Source organism: Mus pahari, chromosome 3, assembly GCF_900095145.1.
Source record: "Mus pahari chromosome 3, PAHARI_EIJ_v1.1, whole genome shotgun sequence".
Taxonomy (NCBI): domain Eukaryota; kingdom Metazoa; phylum Chordata; class Mammalia; order Rodentia; family Muridae; genus Mus; species Mus pahari.
The window spans coordinates 44,734,518-44,743,187 of record NC_034592.1 but is presented as its reverse complement, the minus strand read 5'-3'; the positions used below and the strand labels follow the sequence as shown (position 1 = coordinate 44,743,187).

General features: G+C 39.7%; 1 protein-coding gene across 2 annotated transcripts in view; it reads left to right on the top strand.

Annotated features, from left to right (window-relative positions):
* Positions 1–2,019: 2,019 nt before the first annotated feature.
* The window catches only part of Cytip (cytohesin 1 interacting protein), a 67,395-nt gene continuing 60,744 nt past the window's right edge, over positions 2,020–8,670 (top strand). Inside the window, exon 1 of one of the 2 annotated variants that reach the window (XM_021194903.2) lies at positions 2,020–2,076. The gene's annotated coding sequence lies outside the window, so the exon portion shown is untranslated. The remainder of the gene's footprint in view (positions 2,077–8,670) is intronic. The other variant, XM_029535798.1, reaches the window with a different exon arrangement.

Below are 8,670 nucleotides of genomic sequence, written 5' to 3'. Positions count from 1 at the left end.
GGTTGCTCTGCTGTGGTAGCAAACATTCGAAGTTTCTCCTCCTGTCCAACTGAACCCCTGAACCCTTTACCTCTGGCTTTGTCCCAGGCTTCTTCCAAGTTCTAGGTTCTAGCATCCACCATGTTTTTGTATTTTTAATTTTTTTTCTTCTTTTTTCTTTGTTTCTTCTTTCAGATCAGTTTGAGCTTTTACATATTAGAAAAATACACTTACCATTTATCTCTGGCTTATTTTCCCTAATACAATGTCCCCCAGTTTCATCAGTGTTTTTGCAAATGACAGAGCTTTGTTCTTGTTATTATCAAATAGCATTCCACGGTATGTACACACTGCACATTGTCTATTCATTCATCTGTTGATGGCAACCATGGCTGCTTCGATTTCTTGGCTCCTTGGCATGCCAATTTCATTTCCTTATTTTCTTTGGGGCTATAGCCAGTAGTGCAGTTGCTGGGTCATGCAAGAGTACTATTTTTGGCTATTCTGAGAAAGTCCCACAATGTTTTCCACAATAGCTGAACCAATTTACACTCCCATCGACAGTGTGGGAGAGTTCCTTTATCTCCTCTGCCAGACCAGAATGTGTTTTTAAAATCTTTTTTGCTATGTCAATTGAAATTGAGTAATAATGGTTTCTATGTTAACAAAGTGTGTGTGTGTGTGTGTGTGTGTGTGTGTGTGTGTGTGTGCACATGTGCTAAATGACAGATTGATATTTTACTCCTTGGTATGTTATACAGCCAACAACAAGTGTTTACCAAGGAGAAAAGATCAAAATCTTTTTGGTATGTCACTTCAACTTGAATTATGATGGTTTCTATGTCAACAATCTCTCTCTTTCTTTGTGAGTGTGTGAGTGTGTGTGTTGTGTGTGTCTTAAAATGACAGATTGATATTTTACTTCCCTGGTATGTTATCCAGTCCAGCAAGTGTTTACCAGGGAGAAAGATCAGTTGTACATGGTATTATATTTTCTTTTGCCTTTTAAAATATGTATAAGTTTCTATCAGAGATTTGCAGGAGCCTCTGTAGCTGTGCTTCGGATTCCCTGAACGCCAGAGAATCCTAGCCTTGTGTTGAGCAGTAGAAGACAGCAGGGTGAATCCCTTTTGATTCATTAGAAAGTCATGTATCCTAAAAAGGAACCACCTCCCCCCCCCCTTTGTTCTGCTTCTCTCACATCACCATGTACTCTATGTGCAGTTCTTTGTCTGAGGAAGATTTAGAAATGGTCTCAATCATTTTCTATATCTAGCTTGCCATTTTATAAGATAAAACTTCTGTGAAAGTCCCAAGGACAAAGGCCAGGCTTCACCAGCCGTGTTGGCTCAACTAGTTCAATATAAATATAGATTATTTATATAAACAGTTCAGCAACAGTGACCTTAATTGTCTCCTATAGCAATTCCACAAGCATTATAAGAAACTAAGAGTATCCATACTAAACCTTTGTTTATTGCTTCTTGAAAGGAAGCACTTTGAATTTATAGTTCTCAATTTCTGTAGCTATAATAAGATTTATAGGCAATTTAAATATTTTTTCTCTCGTGCTTGCTCAGCGCTCAGCACATTAGGAACATTCTAAAGAATGGAGCATATTGCATTGAACAACTTGGCCAAAATAAAATGGAAATAAATGTAATAAGTAGTTGTCGCTTGGTACTAAGTGACTCACTCAGAAAAGCAAAATAACCAGGGGTTATGTGAAAGCCCCACAGGGGTCCATTTCCCTCCAGCACTCTGCACACAGTAGGTGCTCAGTAAATACTAAGAAGTAAGGAAAAAACAACAGAGTGGCCTTTTTAACGATTTGACTTGCCTTCATTATCTTAAGGGTGTATTCAAGTAACAGTTACCTCATGACTACTTAGCCTCATGAGTTAATGTTTACAAAGTGCTTTGAACTTCTTAGAAAAAAGAGACTGTTTTTGTTGGCACTGTGGCATACTTGCCAAGGTACATAAATTCTTCCAGCTTCTGTCCTTCAGCTGCCAGGACTGTGCCCTCCCTCAGTGCAAGGCTCGGCTCTGCCATTAGTCCAGTCGATTCTGCCTCCTCTAGCCTGCTTCAGCACAGGTAGGGAAGGGCTGGGAACGGAATAAACTTTGAACAGATATCTTTAAGGACTCCAGGGAAAGTCTGGGAAAGTAACAATAGGGTCTGTTTTAATGCGTCTTAGAGCATCTCATGTCAAGAAGGGGTTGAGGAACCTGGTCAGCCATGGAGGAAACTATGGGGCATCCGCTCTTTGAAGAGGCAGCATCACACTCGATTCTAATGGGAGCACAGAGGTGTAGAGACAGTCTGGAATATATGACGAAGTTATGTTTATGGACTTTTAAAGGGATTATACACATAGTTTGACTAGTGTTGGGCTATAGTCCTGTTATAAAGTACTCGTAAGACAGATTTCCCTTAGATAGGTAAGACATATCTGTTATGATTTCTTTTCTTGTACTTTTCTTTTTCATGTTTCATGATTGCAAACGGTAGTGTTCGAGTCCACGTGCGATCAACCTATGCTGGGCTGGTTTCTAGCCTGTTTGTCATCATCTCCAAACACACTGTCATTAGGCTTAGGAATGTGGTGAATAAACAGGCAAACACTGGTCTGAAGAGCACATGCTGTGGTTTCAGTGGAGAATGGGTGTCCACCCGAGTGAATTCAAAGAAGAGTTTTTAGTTTGCAGGTTACAGCAGATTAACTTTCAGCTAATCACACACAATAACGCTTTCAAAGTAATACAGTAGCAGGCTGAAAATAAATAGAATGGCTCCCGTGGAAGAACTTGCTTTAAAGGTAGCAACAATGCCTATTTTCTGCACCGAAGTCACTTGTTTTCTAACGCACACCGTGAGGTTTTCTGTGTGGGTGGAAAATTTTCCATAATACATATTTATACCATAGCTGCTGTCCATGTGGCACATTTGCTGTCTCAAAACTGTTTCTAGGGACTCAAAATGAATGTCATGTGGGCAAAACCCAACATGGTATTTTGTTAAAGTGATAGACCACAAAAAATGATGCTTGCTCTGCTTCAAAGAAAACCCCAGGTATGCGTGGTTATAACGGAACGCTAGGAAGTTAACTAGAAGCAGGTCTTTAGATTTTCAAACAAAAATTATAGACAGAAACCTCCTTCTATCTCAGATACATTCGTTATATATCTGAAAGAAAGAAAAAAAAAACCCAAGCAGAGTAAAATTTGTAGTTAGAGGATAACACTCAGCTTTTGGCTCTCCAAAAGCTCACAGTCCACATGAAAGCAAGCCATAAGGGAAACACCTCTTTGGGAGGGGCTCCAATACAAAAAACGCTTTCTTTCCTCTCCCCTTGGTTCACCAGTGAATGAATTTCCCTTTTGGATAGGGCTGTGGATTCACACATGAAGCATTGAAATATATATATATATATTTCTGTCTATGTGTAACTTTCAATCCCCATTTTGGAAGAAATAGGTGGCAGATCCTTTAAGTAAAATGAGGTGCTTAGAATGAACTAGGGACACACTGTGTTTCCTTTCCTGTCTGTAAGTGTCTTGTGGCCTTGCAGGGGGCTGTGAACTCCCATGACTAGAGCAGACAAGACCTCATTTGCTCTGGCTTAGAGAGCAGTTGAGTGGGGAAAGGGGAGTATCGATTTGTAACCATGTATTATTCTAGCCGATTTGAGGGAGGGGAGAAAAGGAACACATTTTTAACCCACTATTGTATATTAAAATAAATAAATTATTGCTTGGATTTCTTTCATTTGTGTGTTTAGGGAGGAAAGTGATTAGATCTTTGGGGTTTCTTTTCTAAATACTTTTGGACTTCTACACTTTGTTTGAAGATCTGTTTATATATATGAACACACACATATAGACAATAGCATAGGTCAGTGTATTTGCTGGGAGATTTATTTTCCATCAGGGGAATGCTGAACTTATGACATGTAGATGCATTTTTACCATTGTCAGAAAGGTTCAATGAACATGAGAGTATAGTATCATTGCAAGGAGGAGGGCAAAGACAAGAGGCAGGTCTAGAAAGTGGACACAAAGTCACGTTTAAACTGCTGCACACAGGAAGTCAAACGTGGCATTCTGATGATTTTAACAGCACAAGGCAACTAGTGGGAATTTACTCTATGTGTATTTGTGTACATGTACATGTGTGTGTGTGTGTGTGTGTGTGTGTGTGTGTAAATTGCACACCAACTCTTCTTGTCCTTTCATCTCTGTATCATCTGCAAGGGACAGATAAGTAAACATTTTAGTTGACAGACCATCACTCCTGTGGCTGCTAGAAGAACAAGTTGGTGAATTTCTGACTGAGGTGGTCAGAACTCAGGCAGGAACAAATGATAATCAAGACACCAGCAAAAAAGATGAGCTTTGAGCCAGACTCAAAGTATTCTCTTAAACCCTGTTGTGTCTGCTTTACACTCTAGGGTTAGAGCACCAGGGGTCAGACCATTGTGTCCAGAGAGCCTTTGTTAAGAACTCTTTGGTGTCTTAAAAGAATGACACAGCAGTGGATCTCATACTTGGATGCATGTAGGCTCCTGGAGAGCATTTAAATAAACATAGGCCTGAGATCACAGTCCCAGTAATTCTGAGTCTTCAAGTCTGAGTTGGAGGGTTTATACCTCGGAGAATATTTTGTAATGGATACAGGCATTAGAAAAAATGTGCCTCTTTTTCATTGCAGTCTCTCTCTGTCTCTGTCTCTGTCTCTGTCTCTCTCTCTGTACACATGCACATACATGTGTGTCTGGATGTGCTTACATATATAGAAACGCATGGAGGCAAAAGGTTTATGTGGGAATGTCTTTCTCAAGGACTTCTCCACTTTATTATGTTTGAGACAGGGTCTCGAACTGAATCCAGAGCTTTCCATTTTGGATAGGCTGCCCTAGAGCCAGTGAGCTCTCAGGATTCACCTGTGTCTATGCTCGGCACTAGGACTACAGTCCTGCCTTGCCACACCTAGATCTTATATAATGATTGGGATCAGAACTCAGGGCCTCATACTTGCGAAATGATTAATTTCTACACTGAGCTGTCTCCCCAGGCTCTTCAGTTTAGTTTCCTTTGTCTGAGATAGACTCCCCTTCTGTAGTACAGGCAGGCCTGCCCTTGCTGATCCTTCTGTTTCTGCTGCCAGAGAACTGGGAATGATCCACCACACACTCAGTTAGACAGCCTTGCTTTGAAAGAAAGTTTTACAGGTTCTCTAGCCATCCAATGTTAGAGGAGGAATGTCAGGTGTACCCTGTATGACAGAAAAATGTCATAGATAGGATGGTAACAATAACTAGGGGACTGGGTCTTAGGTCATGAGGGTCAAAGGCCGATGTGCTGTTAGGTCTTACACTGGACAGTGGATAAGGATAACCCTGGGAATGTAGCTCACTGTTGGCATGCTTGCTTAGCACACTTGCCCTGGGTTAGATATACTACAAACCATGATTTAGATAGGAGGCACATCTCCTCACTGCTACATAGGTTTTTCTCCAAGAGTAATAGTGAATGACCAAGACAGGACCAGTAATTACAATTATAATTGATCCCACAGTGGCATGTCAGTCAATAGTTCAATTGATTTTCCTTCGGAAGATCATTATGAGAACCACTAAAAGAGAAGAAAGTACAGTGCATCTGATTCTGTGATTTGCTCACACCTACCACTCACCACGTATGGCAGCAATGCATGGAAAGAAACGTGTAAAGTCAAGAAGGGTACAGGGATCAAGTTAAGTACTATAGACATGCTTGCATGGTAGGGTCTATGGAGTCAGCTGGTCAGCTCCCAAGCAACTGGACCCATGTACTCTCTCCAAATTGCAGCTCTGGAAATAAAACAAACAACACTGATACCTCTCATGTTCTCTTCTTAAAGACAAAAATGGAATTAGGGGAACTTATATGACCTGATAAGAACATTAAGAAACTTATATGTGCAAAACCTGAAGGATGGTGGGGTGAAGGGTCATATTGTCACAGTTCTTCATCACTCAAGACTAATATTTGGTCTTCTTTTCCACTCTCCATTTACTGAAACTTGGCATATTTGGTAATATTCAACATCTTAGCTTATGTTTTCCCACTGACAGAATAGTTCTTGAACTACTGGCTAGCTATTTTAAGGCATTTTGTTTGAATTATACGTTTTTTAGTTTCTTTCCCCACAAACAATTTTTTTTTATTTTTTTTTTAGTTCTTAGACAGCACAATGTCAGTCTAATTTTATCTCTGGATGTTATTAGTATATTCTCATTTTTACAAAATCATTGAATGTAATGAAGAAAGAAAAGGGATTTTGCACTGGCGACGATTTTAAACCCCTGTCATGTGCTGGTTTACAGTGCAGGAGTAACCCCATTAGGAGGTACTGCTGTGGCTGTTTCTACCATAAATTATGAGATATCACACAGCTAGAAAATATTTAAGTATTTTAGATGAATAATTTTAATGTACCATTAATTTGCTCCAAATGATTTTTAGAGAATCCTAAAATATAATGAAAATGCAGTACAATAGAAATTCTATCTAGGTTTGACTCTCTGTGTATAGTTTGCAGTGACTGATAAGCAAGACAGTGCCATTTCTGTTTGCCTCAGTTAACTTCATCAGTTAAAAACAAGTGTATGCAATTATGCCATGCTGTGTTCTTAAGTTTATAATATTTCTGAAAGCATTTGAAAATCTGGATGGTGTTCTTCAACCACCCTGTGTCCCTACTCCCTATGTCTTTCTAACCCAGGCCCATTGCCTGTTAGATACAAAGCTATGGATGTCCTGGGCAGCACATTTCCTTATGTCAAACCCTGCCTTAGGATTAGATATCATTAGGGTTTGCCAGAGCCTTGCTGCTCTATGAATCATATTATTGTACTCGTTTGAATGTGTGTGTTAATATATAGTAATATGTACATATGTAATATATGTTAATGTATACATATGTATACTATTCCTCTCTACCTCAAATTAGAGTCAAAATTTAAATCCATTGCTCTCCTCATCTATAACCTGTTTTCACTCATGCGAATCTGCTTTTCTGAGTCCCATCATTGTCAAATCTTCACAGCTTGATCTTTGATTTAGAGTTTCTGCTTAATCTTGTTGTCTAAATGTCATGTTAGTAGCTAAGGGACTAATTCCATTTTTTCTTGTGATTCTTCAGCTCATGACGTTTCTCCTTTTATTAATGAGTTTATTATATAGTCAACTTGCCAGGAGCACAGGTATTGGAAGTAACATTTTCTCTTCCCATCACTTAAACTTTGCCAAGTTTATCTTTTCCTTTGGCAGATCCTTGAGGCGTTGTCTTTCTATAGTAAACAGAAACACAACACAACTCAGTATTATGAAAGTTTCAATCTCGGCCCATTTAAAGGTATCCCCTCCAAAATTGTGAATCAAACACAACCTTTTCGGTGGAAGATAGTAGTGTGTACACGGTCTGGGATACAAGCGTGTGATTAGCTCAGTGTCTTTTTCTTTCCTTAGAGATATGAAGGAGGATTGCCCAGGCTGTTTTAGGTGCATATATGGAAACCAGTACTGGCTCTTTTTCTTGCAGGTTTGAGAATGCTTTTCTTATTGGCTCAGCGGTGAGAGGTTTGCCCTTGGGAGCAGATGGAAACTTGAGCAGCACTTCCTTCCTGCCTCCGCCCAGGCTGCCTTTTTCTTTTCCCCTTCTCAGTCTTCTTTTAGACTTGACTGGTAAAGAGAAGGGCATGATTTGGGGTGGTAGTTGAGAGCAGAAGAGCCATTGGCCCGTCCTTTGGAAAGCTTTGTAGAAGGTGTCTTGCTCTGGGCATTCTCATTTGTCCATTATTTTAATCCTAGTGTCAGGAGTTCATGTGCCCAAGTGCATTTATGAACTGGTGTTGACTGATGTAAAATTGAACCTAGCTGAGTTTTATAAGACACTGTCAAGAGAACAACGATGCAGGTAAATATGGGTGTGCACATCTATACTTACAGCATGTGTAGACAGAACCAGGAGGATTTGAGCTATGCCTGGGCTATATAGTAAGAATCTGTCCCCGAAATAAAAAAGGAGGAGTCAGGTACAAGTTGAAATCTATTCTGAGAACCCATAGAACTCAATAGTGAGAATTTGGTATTCAAGAGGAGGAAAAAACACATCCCCCAACAAGAGATTAATGGAAAACACTCAATATCACCCAATTGCCTTTAAACACTGCACCCTCCCACACACACTGTGGTACAGTACCCAAACACTGATCCAAAACATCCTCAGGCAGTGAACTAGAGTGACAGAAACCTTCATTGACTACTGGTGGCAATTCAGAGTAGAACAGCTACATTGGAGGAGTCTGGCAGATTCTTGCTAAACTAGAGATAGTCTTAGTATAAAATCCAGCAACTTGTTGGTTGGTGTGTTTTAAATCAGTTGAAAATAACGCACTCCACACACTTGCACATGAACATGTTTGAGGAATTTGGTTCAGAATTGGAAAACACCGAAGAGAGTAGAGTAACCTTCAGCAAGTGAATGGATAGATAAATGATGATAGACACATTTTATTTAGAGATAAAGTGAACAGCTATTTTTATTGGGGTAGGAAAAATACAGGGGGACTTAACAGCACATTACTAGATGAAACAAGACAATATGAAAAGGTTTTGTATACACACACACACACACACACACACA